Source organism: Malus sylvestris, chromosome 1, assembly GCF_916048215.2.
Source record: "Malus sylvestris chromosome 1, drMalSylv7.2, whole genome shotgun sequence".
NCBI lineage: Eukaryota > Viridiplantae > Streptophyta > Magnoliopsida > Rosales > Rosaceae > Malus > Malus sylvestris.
In genome coordinates, this window is record NC_062260.1 from 4055206 (window position 1) to 4067213 (window position 12008).

At 39.8% G+C, this 12008-nt stretch overlaps 1 long non-coding RNA gene across 1 annotated transcript; it reads left to right on the forward strand.

Moving 5' to 3' along the window:
- Positions 1–8693: 8693 nt before the first annotated feature.
- LOC126633239 (uncharacterized) lies at positions 8694–9404 on the forward strand. The gene is made up of 2 exons (XR_007627003.1): positions 8694–9076; positions 9295–9404. It is a non-coding gene; the product is annotated as an uncharacterized LOC126633239 (long non-coding RNA).
- The last annotated feature ends 2604 nt before the right edge of the window (positions 9405–12008 follow it).

A 12008-nucleotide genomic window follows, 5' to 3' on the forward strand; every position in this document is an offset into this window, starting at 1 on the left:
TTATATTATACCCAATCTTGTTGTACAGACCCCTTTTTAGTGGTTCCGACTTATGTGCAGAATAATGCCGTATAGGTCATAGTAGTGACTCCGGCTAGATTGAGTTTGGGTTATGAATTCAGCCGTATAGACTACCACAGGAGTTCCGGCTAACATATCGTATTTCCATGAAATCATTCTTACCTGAACTGATTACTTTGTTATATTTTGACATGGCATACATATGAATATGATTATGTGAAGCATGAATTGACTTGATATGATTTCAGATATATTTTTGTATATGCTTATATCTTGATTCTGGGAAACTCTTATATGTTTAATAGCGAGGGGTTAGTATGTTGATAAATGAAATGATTTTGTAAAACATTTGTGTTTGCCCACTCACGTTTTCTGTTTTGCGTCCTTCCAGGTTCTAAGTAAGATTGTTGTTGGTGGCTCGGGATCTTCAGCAGTTCTGACCTATTTGAATAATAATAGGACATTCCTGGTACTATGTAACTAGTACTTGTCCTACTGGACTACACCTAAACTTTATGCTCTGATTAGGAGTGTTTACTGTGTAATTCTTATCACTTTCTGTTTAGTAGTGCACACTAGTAATCTGGTTTTTAATTATTCGTATAATTGCTATCTTTACCGCTTCCACACTGTGCACATGGCTACGTCACTCTCACGTGACGGCCAGCATGCCTTGACCTCAGTCGGGGTGTCACGTGAAAACCAAAGTATGCCATGTCAAAGTGTATCAGTAAATATAAGGTGTAAGCCAGGTGATGGAAGTCAAGGTAAAATGATATGTCAGCCGAAGTCACCTAATGTGACTTGTACGGCCGAACCTATAGCTCACCACTTTAATCATGCACACGAGTCAGAACCACCTAATGTGGTGTGTATGACAGGTTGACACCTGACTTGGATCCAAGGTGAGTGCGGTGAGGGAGGTGAACGATCATTTGAAGGCTATGCCCTAGCCTCGGGCGGGAGCACTAACATCGGGATGCAGGATAATGAGCTCTAGATGCATCCACGAATAACCAAACACAATGCAACCATTATCATCACAATGTACTCACCTGTAACTTACCTGGGCCTCTACAGCATCATGCAATATCATGCATAGCTATACCAATGCAAATACTAAAATGTAATGCAAGTATGACATGGCATTTAAGATGTAATTTCATTTAAAACAATTTCTGGGAAGCATGAAGCATATATATGTATATATAGAAAACAAAAGCCCACTCATTGGTAAGTAGCAGGGTCGTAGCCCTCAAGTCTTGCCTGACCACGCTCGTCCTCAAGATATGTCTCACCTATATATGAAACAACTAGTTTAACGTTAATTCAAAAGCACATAAACAAAACCTAGGATTAACTTCACATACGTTGCTCAATTGGGGTGTTTGAATATACCATAGTGGCCTACTCAACATCACAAGCATCCCCATATTTTTAGAAAAAAATTTCGACATCCTACGCACCCTCACGCGCCGGCCATGCACAGGCACGTGCCTGGCACATGGACGGAATCCCTAGCGGCGTTAGGGGATATTCCGTTAAATAATAGAATATTCCGTTAAAGTTACCTGACACCGTCAATATATTCCGTCAAAGTTGACGGAATATTCCTCCTCCTTCTCTGGTGACTCACCGAAATCCGCAGTTTGTATTGCCGAATTCTGGAAAATCTTTAAATCTTAATATCTTCTTCAAAACTCAACCAAAATTCCTAAATTTCACATGAATTTGAAGCCCTCAACTAAGAGAACATAACCATACCTCTTTGAGGTCCTAAAACTGATGAAAAGTGAACAGAAAATCTTCAAAATTCCGGCTAAGTCTGCAACTCTATAAACCCGAGTGTCCCCACATCCAAATCACTCCAAAATTAACCTGGGTCCCTATTAAGTTGATTAGGAACCACCTCGAGCCTTAAAATCTCGTGAGTTTATGGTTACTCACGATTCCGACGTTCGTTCTTCAAACAAATGGTATGGATGAGCTCGTAGGTTCGAGAGGAGAGTGATGGTAAGTTCCTAACGCTCGATTCGTGACGTTTTGATGGTGTCGTGAGGATGTGGGGTTCTCGGTGTACAGACGCAGGAAAACTCGAGAAGAAAGGAGAGAAAATGGGTATGTACGTGTGAGTGCGTTTGATTGGCTAACAAGGAGAGATAAAGATTTTTAGTGTGTGTGCGTGATCGGGATTGGGCCATGGGTTTGATGGTTTAAGCAAATGATCCAAATAAAATAAAACCAACACAATTTTTGATTTGGTTATAGATTGTAGGAGCTAAGGTGATTGGTGGATATGTGATAAGCAACCCAAATTATATTTCTACCCAATCCCGCTCTTAAATTATCGTAATATTTTTGTTAGGAATCCAATTTGACCTAACACTCATCGACGCTGTCGTGACGTCGAGTATGATTTAATAACGTTAGCGAGAAAAATAATTTAAATACGCATATGCACATCCACGTCACTAAACCATGAGGGCATTATCATCACTTAACATACTCGGGGATAAAATATATACAATAATTCGGGACGGGTCGTCACATGGCAAGTGTGCTTGTAAGCACATGATCCTTACTTCGGGTAAGAAGATGCTTCGTGGCATCATTGTTCGACCTAAGTGTCCCAAACGGTCGTGCCATGACAAGTAAACTGCTCAATCACCAAGCTCCACACCGACCACATTTGGCGTGTTCCTAGTTGGAAGACATCCCATTGGTCCCAAAGCAAAGCTTCAGGTTCATTTTTAGAGGTGGTGCAATGATATTTCACTTTATTTTCTTCAGTGATTTCATTTATGATCATTGTCATCTTGAATATCCTTAAGACTCAACGACGTTCTTCCGAATGGGGCGAATATAAGGTTTCTCAAATGGTGATTTAGTACCATGAAGGAAATATTGTGAAAAACATGTTCATTTGAGCAACATCTATAGCATGCAATTAACAATTAAAGGCGGAATCATGCTTGCATGCACTCAAAACAAAACATTACCCATGAAATTCAAAGCCTAGTGGTTAGGTGAACCAAGACTCAACTCAAAAGAAAGTGAGTTGAGAAATTTATACCTTTGTAGATTCCTCTTTGCAAAAGCAAAGGATAATCACCCAAGAGATAGGGCCTTCATTCCTTGCTTCTTAGATCCATGGATTTGGATGGAAGAATAGGTTTCTCCAAGTTCTCAAAATTGAGAACCTCTAAGTCTCCACACCAAGGTAAGATTTTAAGAAGAAATGAGTGACCTAGAGGAAGTAAGATTGCTAGCTATTTTCCTCTAGGGTGGCCGGCCTCTTTAGAGAGTAAAGAGAGCTTGTGTTCTCATCCTTTCCCCAAAAGAAAACCCTACATGAATTTTGGCTATAAAGTCATATTTATACCTTCCTTCATTGGAGTGGCAAACTTGTAATTAAAGCAAGTTCACTACCCTCCTCTAAATGGCCGGCCTTAAGGGTTTATTGGGCTTTCAAGCCCTTTGTTTATTCAAGTTGTCATACAACTTGAGTTAATGGGCTTGACATTCAAATCTCATTGGGCCTTGCGGCCCAAAACTAACCCTAGGTCTATAACGAACTTATTCGTTTGATTAATTAACATATTAATTAATTCTAGCCATAAATAAATAATTAAACCATTTAATTATCCTTACTCATCTCCGTTGTTTCTTCAATCTCTACCTTACACGGTGTACGATCCATTAGGTTCCTTTTAGCGAGGCAGTGGGCGATTATTACTCTTAACAATTGATTGTGAATTGAAACTTACTTTCAATTCTCCCTTTAGTGATTACTCGCCTTTAGGGCTACCACAAACCATGAGTGACACCTAGCAGTATGTCATGACTACCCAAGCTAATCAGAAAAGGTGGAGAACCTATTCAGTTTAGGATTACAATGCAATACGGTCTTTCTCTAATACAATACTTTTGATCACATTGTTTGGTTTGATAGTTTATTCATGTCTACTATCTAATGTGATTCATTTACTTATATGATTACTTTGAATGTGATTTGGAATGACTTCCTAAATCTCATTCATACTCTGGCCAGAGATTCTTAATCATATCAAAGAGTATTCTCCCTCAAACAGTTTGAATGTTAGAGATCCCTTGTTGCACATTCACTTGCCTCCATGGCTAAGTGGCTTAACCCCAACTATGCCGTGGACACCCGCGAATGGAGTGACTTTGACATAATCAAAGATCAAGGACCTAACCACAAGACAACTATGATGCCTCAGGTCAAATGACTACTTTGCATTATCCCAACCATGAGTTCTCATGTGACATGAGTATGAGAACTCCTCGTTGATCGTGTTCAGTGGACTCATTCGCTATTGAGCACCTACATGCTTATCTTGGTGTCAATTACACCAATGACTCGAGACCAGTCACTCTCACTAAGAGAAGACATAGCACATACTGATCTTAACGGACTGTCAATGCCCAATTAGCAATCCTATGATCAAGAATGTTTAGGATATGTATACGAAAGATAATTGTCTCATGAATCTAACTTCTTTAAATTACATTCTCCTAATTACATATTCCTTGGACTCATCGTTTAAGCATATAACATTTATATGAGACGGCTTAAAACAATAATCTATGCCCTTGATATTAAACTAGATTAGTTTAACATGTGAAATGTCCGTAAAGTATCATCATATGATTGGTTTTAGGGCACATTTCCAACAATCTCCCACTTGCACTAAAGCCAATCAGCTTGGTCATCAGTGATGATACCTCTTCTGTAGTCATTTCAAAAATGGCTGAGTAGTAGGCCTAGACAATGGATATCTATATGTTATCCATAAAAGCAACCTTGAGAATAACGACGTCACCATTATACATGATTCTCAATCATGTGGTTCAGTCTTTCATTTGAGTTCGGATCGTGATGAGACCTTGATTCCCTGGCTTGAGCTATCGCCCCATTAGTGTCGTAGTGTCGGTACACTAGAAACACTTTTTGGTTGGAACCGAATAGAGAGTTCATAAATGAACTTTCCCATCCAAACAACATTGTTGTAAGCTTCTATATAGCAATATATTTTGCATTCACAATGGAACACACTAAAGTCATTACTTTTAATGTTTCCATCCAAATATCTCTTTTAGTCATAATAAAGAGATATCTGATTATCTCTTTATTCATAATGAAGAAACATCCAATGATGGATTAGATTCATAATCTAATACATTTACGCTTCCATTTCGTTACTCTAATTCTTCCTCATTCTTTGAGGAATCTATCTTTTAGTATTTCTTCAATACTCAAGGACTCACTTGACAGTTGCCATGGTTCTGATCCTGGGCTTGCACTGATATCGTCTTGTACCTTTCTAGGTACAACTCATATCAATGTTTTCATACATTATGAAATACATAAATCACCTTTCTACGTATGCATAAAGGATTCTATTTACGCATTATTTCTTTGGGAGTCAAAGGGTATGTTCCCTTTGAGAAGGGCAACTTGCTAGTCTCACTAGAGTCGTCATTCTAATTGAAGTTTATCATCAAATGAGAAACTTCCTAGCATCTTTTGTCTATTATTAGGGATTGATATAATCCAATTATATCTTGAAATATATCATTATAGATTTCTATCCCATGTATTTAGACTATATCTCCCATATACATTCTATCGTTATAGAATGTTTAAAGTCATAACTTTAACGAAGAAGTATTCTTTTCATTTCCAAAATTAATATATCATATATATTCAATTTTAGGAATATGATTAACTCCCACTAATCTTTTGTAAATTTAGTAAACAAAAGATTAATTTACATCTTTATGAGAAATCAATTGATTTGATCTTTCTCTCATAAGACGCTTATAACTCTCACTAGCTTGCTAAGATCCATGATGGTTGGATCTCTACAACTTACATGTCTTGTGATTCATAATTTTAGACATATATTATCAAGACTACCTTAATAATGGTTTCGGAAACCTATATTATGTCCAAACATTGAATCACCATTTAGTTGTAGCTAGCAATCTTCGAATTAATTGAAAACAAGACTACGTCAAAGATGGTTTCTTCCAAGTCAACCAATCTCTTTAATTGTAGTCACCTTAAGCTACCAATTAGCTATGGAGGTTTCATTATTTCGGGTCAAATGGTACTTTACCATTTCCTTGAGTATATATCGTATATACACTCAATGTAGTCATATGGATTTTCATTCTTATTTCTTTCGAATTAAGAGGTGCAACTCTATGACATATTCATAAAGTTCAAACCATTCAACTGAGACGGTTTATAAATCCTTCTAGACTACCTTGAAGCTTGTGGTATAGGAACTAGGTTGTTATATTTGTTGATCACTATCTTGTTTCTCAAAGAACCCATTCTTTGAGTTCTATCCCTCGTTCATTTGCTCTAGGCAAATTATATTGTAGGATTACAATGAACTACCCAACAAACAACATTTGTTAGTTGGTTTATAGAAGTGATATCCAAATATTAATTTAAGGATACCCACAAGATAATTCTTTAAACAAATATTGCTTATTAGCACACAACCCCAAATCTTAACATGATTAAAATTTGTCTTTCTTTCCAACTATATCCTATGGAGTCATGAAAATTTTGGAAGATCTTCTAATTGACAATCATATTGTCTTAGAAGTATATATCCTATATATGGGCAATTGATAACATCCACAACAACAACAACAAAGCCTTTTCCCACTAAGTGGGGTCGGCTATATGAATCCTAGAACGCCATTGCGCTCGGTTTTGTGTCATGTCCTCCGTTAGATCCAAGTACTCTAAGTCTTTTCTTAGAGTCTATTCCAAAGTTTTCCTAGGTCTTCCTCTACCCCTTCGGCCCTGAACCTCTGTCCCATAGTCACATCTTCGAACCGGAGCGTCAGTAGGCCTTCTTTGCACATGTCCAAATCACCGGAACCGATTTTCTCTCATCTTTCCTTCAATTTTGGCTACTCCTACTTTACCTCGGATATCCTCATTCCCAATCTTATCCTTTCTCGTGTGCCCACACATCCAACGAAGCATCCTCATCTCCGCCACACCCATTTTGTGTACGTGTTGATGCTTCACCGCCCAACATTCTGTGCCATACAACATCGCTGGCCTTATTGCCGTCCTATAAAATTTTCCCTTGAGCTTCAGTGGCCTACGACGGTCACACAACACGCCGGATGCACTCTTACACTTCATCCATCCAGCTTGTATTCTATAGTTGAGATATCCATCTAATTCTCCGTTCTCTTGCACGATAGATCCTAGGTAGCGAAAACGGTCGTTTTTTGTGATCTTCGCTAGATTGCTCCGGTCATTAGTGTGGATAAGTATATAAATGGATAGAGACAGGAAAGCAAACACAAGATGTACGTGGTTCACCCAGATTGGCTACGTCTACGGAATAGAGAAGTTCTCATTAATTGTGAAGGGTTTACACAAGTACATAGGTTCAAGCTCTCCTTTAGTGAGTACAAGTGAATGATTTAGTACAAATGACATTAGGAAATATTGTGGGAGAATGATCTCGTAATCACGAAACTTCTAAGTATCGGAGTGCGGTATCGTCTTGACTTGCCTTATCTGTCTCATAGGTAGATGTGGCATCTTCTTTGGAAGTACTCTTCCTCCATCTAGGGGTGGTATCTTTAACTGGTGGAGATGCATAAGGTAATGTATCAATTTCACTTGAAGCTTACTTGTAGTTTCAGGCTTGGTCAAGCGCGATACAAACCATGTAGTAGGAGTCCCCCAAGTCGCCGAGCTAGAGGATCTGCTGAAAGAGGTGACAGACAAGGTAAGCAATCAGAGCTCCGGCTGATTGTTCACATTCTCCCTATCTTGCAGGCAGCATGAAGGATAAAGAGAAGAACATGAGAAGAGATGATATGGGATACTTTTGCTTTTGAAGAAGTAACTTTCCACATGCTTATTCTTGAACTGAGCTGGAGGGTTTTCTGGTTTCCTCCAGAGTATAAGGCCGACTGAAGAATTTGAGGGTCAAAACAAGTCCATCAAATCTAGAGTACGTTCGACCCTGCTGATATGGGATACTTTTACTTTGACAGAGTAATGGATGTATCGGCACGTGTGCTGTTTCGCTTGTCTCCACATGCTTCCTTGTATCCTTCTCCCTTGCCCTATCTGTTCCTCAGGCAGATGCGGTATCTTCCCTGGAAGCATAAGATGTTGAAGATGGGTACTCGAGAGCAATGGCAGGTAAGTAATCAGGTAAGGGGTTCCAGGCAGTCAGTTCCTGGCTGGAAGCTTGATTCCAAGTGCTGACTGATTGCTCTCTTTCTCCTTATCTTGCAGATAAGAACAAGGCCAAAGGAAAAGACAGGGAAAAAGCATGATATGGGATACTCTTGCTTTTAACCCTGATGATATGAGATATTCTTGCTCTAGTATAGCTTGTTTGCAGAGATATTATCGGGGGGAAAGAAAGCTGAATATTTCGAAAGGCTTCGTTGGGAGTGCCCTCTCAGATATGAGGAAGGGTTGAGCATTTTTGCAGGTTTGCCTGTCCGTTGGGGATGGAGGTCGACATATATAGGAATCTCCTTAACAACAAGTAGTAATGCTATTCCTTTACCCTACTTGGTCATAGCACGGTAGTGGGAGCTACCAGCTTCACATGTTTTAACTCTGTCAGAGCACTTTGGAAAAGTGGTCTGTGGTATCTGGAAAGGTGATGTTGCGTGTGAAGATTACAGACAGCTTTATCCAAGGAGATCCGGCTCTTGAAGTTGGGAAAGTGTTGCCTCTTCGGTTTTCGAACAAGCAATCCTATCGGGGATCTGGCTCTCGAGATTCGGAGAACGATGCCTCTTCGATTTTTGAGAAAGCAATCATGCTGGGGGTCTGGCTCTCGAGATTCGGAGAGCGGTGTCTCTTCGATTTTTGAGAAAGTAATCATGTTGGGAGTCTGGCTCTCGAGATTCGGAGGGCGGTGCCTCTTCGATTTTGGAGCAAGCAAACTTGTTGGGAGTGTTTTCTCGAATGTAAGTAAAGGTTGGGCATGTTTGCTAGTCTACCTTGCCACGAAGCACAGAGGTTGACACATAGGGACTTTCCAATTATCCAGCAATGGTACTGTTCCTTTACCCTCTCTTCGATTTTTGAGAAAGTAGTCATGTTGGGAGTCTGGCTCTCGAGATTCGGAGGACGGTGCCTCTTCGATTTTGGAGCAAGCAATCTTGTTGGGAGTGTTTTCTCGAATGTGAGTAAAGGTTGGGCATGTTTGCTAGTCTACCTTGCCATGAAGCACAGAGGTTGACACACAGGGACTTTCCAATTATCCAGCAGTGGTACTGTTCCTTTACCCTTGTGGGTAATAATATGGTAGCTAGACCTTCAAAATTTATGTGTCTAAACTTTGTTAGTGCCGTCTCTTTGCTATTGTTTTACCCTTCTTGGTCAGAGCGATGTAATGGGAGCTGCAAGCTTCACGTGCTCAACTTTGGCAGAGAACTTTGGCAAAGTTATCTGTGGTACCCATGAGCTACTGTTGCGTGTGGGAAGTGGGTGATTGAACAGTAAGACTCATGTGCTTTCTACTTCACCAGAAGTCTTCGACAGAATGCCCATAATTTCCGCAAAGCTGAGTGTGCGTGTGACAGGTGCTAACAAGGCTGGAAAAGTAGGTGCCTCTTCGATTTCTGAGATCGGCCCTCGTGGTCTCTGAGCAACCCAGCTTTTGAGAAAGCAAGCGCCTCTTCGATTTCTGAGATCGGCCTTCGTGGTCTTTGAGCAACCCAGCTTTTGAAAAAGCAAACTCCTTTTCGATTTCTGAGATCGACCCTCGTGGTCTCTGAGCAGCCCAGCTTTTGAGAAAGCAAACGCCTCTTCGATTTCTGAGCAGGCGCCTCTTCGATTTCTGAAGCTCTGTCGAGTGCAGATTTTTATAGGGGCTGGCATTAAGTTCCAAAGCACACTTGAATCTCCACCAGTAGAAGCTCCATTCTTGCACTTCTAAGATCTTGATTTGTCCGACCTCTTCTCTCTTCACACCTTTGAAAATGTCTGGCCCCTCCGACCGTCGTTTTGACTTGAACATTGTTGAAGAGGCAGCTCTGCCTTCTCCAGACAACATATGGCGCCCATCCTTCGTCTCCCCTACTGGTCCTCTTACCGTTGGGGATTCCATGATGAAGAATGATATGACCGCTGCGGTGGTGGCCAGTAACCTTCTCACTCCCAAAGATAACAGACTACTTTCCAAACGGTCTGATGAGTTAGCTATTAAGGATTCTCTGGCTCTCAGTGTTCAGTGTGCAGGTTCTGTGTCTAATATGGCCCAACGCCTATTTGCTCGAACCCGCCAAGTTGAATCATTGGTGGCTGAAGTGATGAATCTCAAACAGGAGATTAGAGGGCTCAAGCATGAGAATAAACAGTTGCACCGGCTCGCACATGACTATGCTACAAACATGAAGAGGAAGCTTGACCAGAAGGAATCTGATGGTCAGGTTTTACTTGATCATCAGAGATTTGTGGGTTTATTCCAAAGGCATTTATTGCCTTCGTCTTCTGGGGATGTACCGCGTGATGAAGCTCCAAATGATCAACCTCTGATGCCTCATCCTTCTAGGGTTCTGTCCAGTACTGAGGCTCCGAATGATCCCCCTCTGGTGCCTTCTCTTTCTGGGGCTCTACCGACTGCTGAGACTTCTCCTAAGCAACCTTTGTGAAGGCTCCCTCTTGTTTGTTTATTTTGACTTATGTATATGTACATATTTGTAGCTTATCGGGGATATCAATAAATAAGCTTTCCTTCATTTCAATGTATTGTGTTAATTACACCAAAGCCTTCTTCGCTAAGTTCTTTGAATTTTCTTTTGTTGAAGCTTTGTGAGTAGAGCATGTAGGTTGAGGTAGTGTTCCCTTAATTTCCTGAGTGAGGAAAACTTCTCGGTTGGAGACTTGGAAAATCCAAGTCACTGGGTGGGATCGGCTATATGAATCTTAGAGCGCCATTGTGCTCGGTCCTGTGTCATGTCCGCAATTGATAACATCCAACGAACTAAATCTTATTTCGTGTTCGTTCTTCTCTTAATGGAGAAATCCATTATCATATGATGTTTCTTTCCTTGATATCTTTCAAGGAAACTGTTCTAAAGTGTTACCTTTCCTTGGATCAAATCTAAGGAGGTAAATACTTTAGACATCTTACTCATCAACTTACATTTCTTGAATTCTTTGAAACCTTTTGCAAAGTATTCGGACTTGTGTTTATTCAAAATAAACGATAGTCCAACCGAGAGCGATCTTCGGTGAATGTCATACAACATGAGTAGTATTATGTTGTGGACAAGTGCCACTAACATCTAAGTGAATTAACCTCAACAACTTTGTGAATCTTTCTTCCTTTCCAAAAGAATAAAGATTCGAACATTTCGCCTCTATACAATTTTAATAAGAAGGTATTGGATCCGGATCTAACGATCCAAAGCATCCATCTATAACCAACTCGTAATTTATGTTTTAGAGGTATCACAACTCAGTTGGGATTAGTCACTACCTTGCAACCTTTTAGGTTTTAAGCATCGTTATTTTCTAAACAGTTAACACTACCATATCATCTCTACTATAGAGACAATCAATTAGATTACAATAATCTAATCATTCATTAATAAAGAACAATGTTTTGTCAAACAAAACATTCATCCATCCCTTATAGTGATGGAATTAAGTTCCTTAAAATGACAATCTTTGGTTTTTCCAATTTCTTTGGTAGTTCATATAAGGAAGTAAGTACCATCTGCTTTCCCAGAGATCTACATTTGATTCACGTTTCGAATGTGAAGTACTTTCTCTTCTCTCATTAATCTTCTACTTTTTATTAGCCACACTTTTACAACGATTGTAAAACATAATTACTAATACGGAATCAAGCATTCAAGTAGAAGAACCAACTGTTTTGAACTTTTCAAGAACAATTTACAACACCTTCGAAAGGTGTGTTCTTGACACTTGCAAGACATTT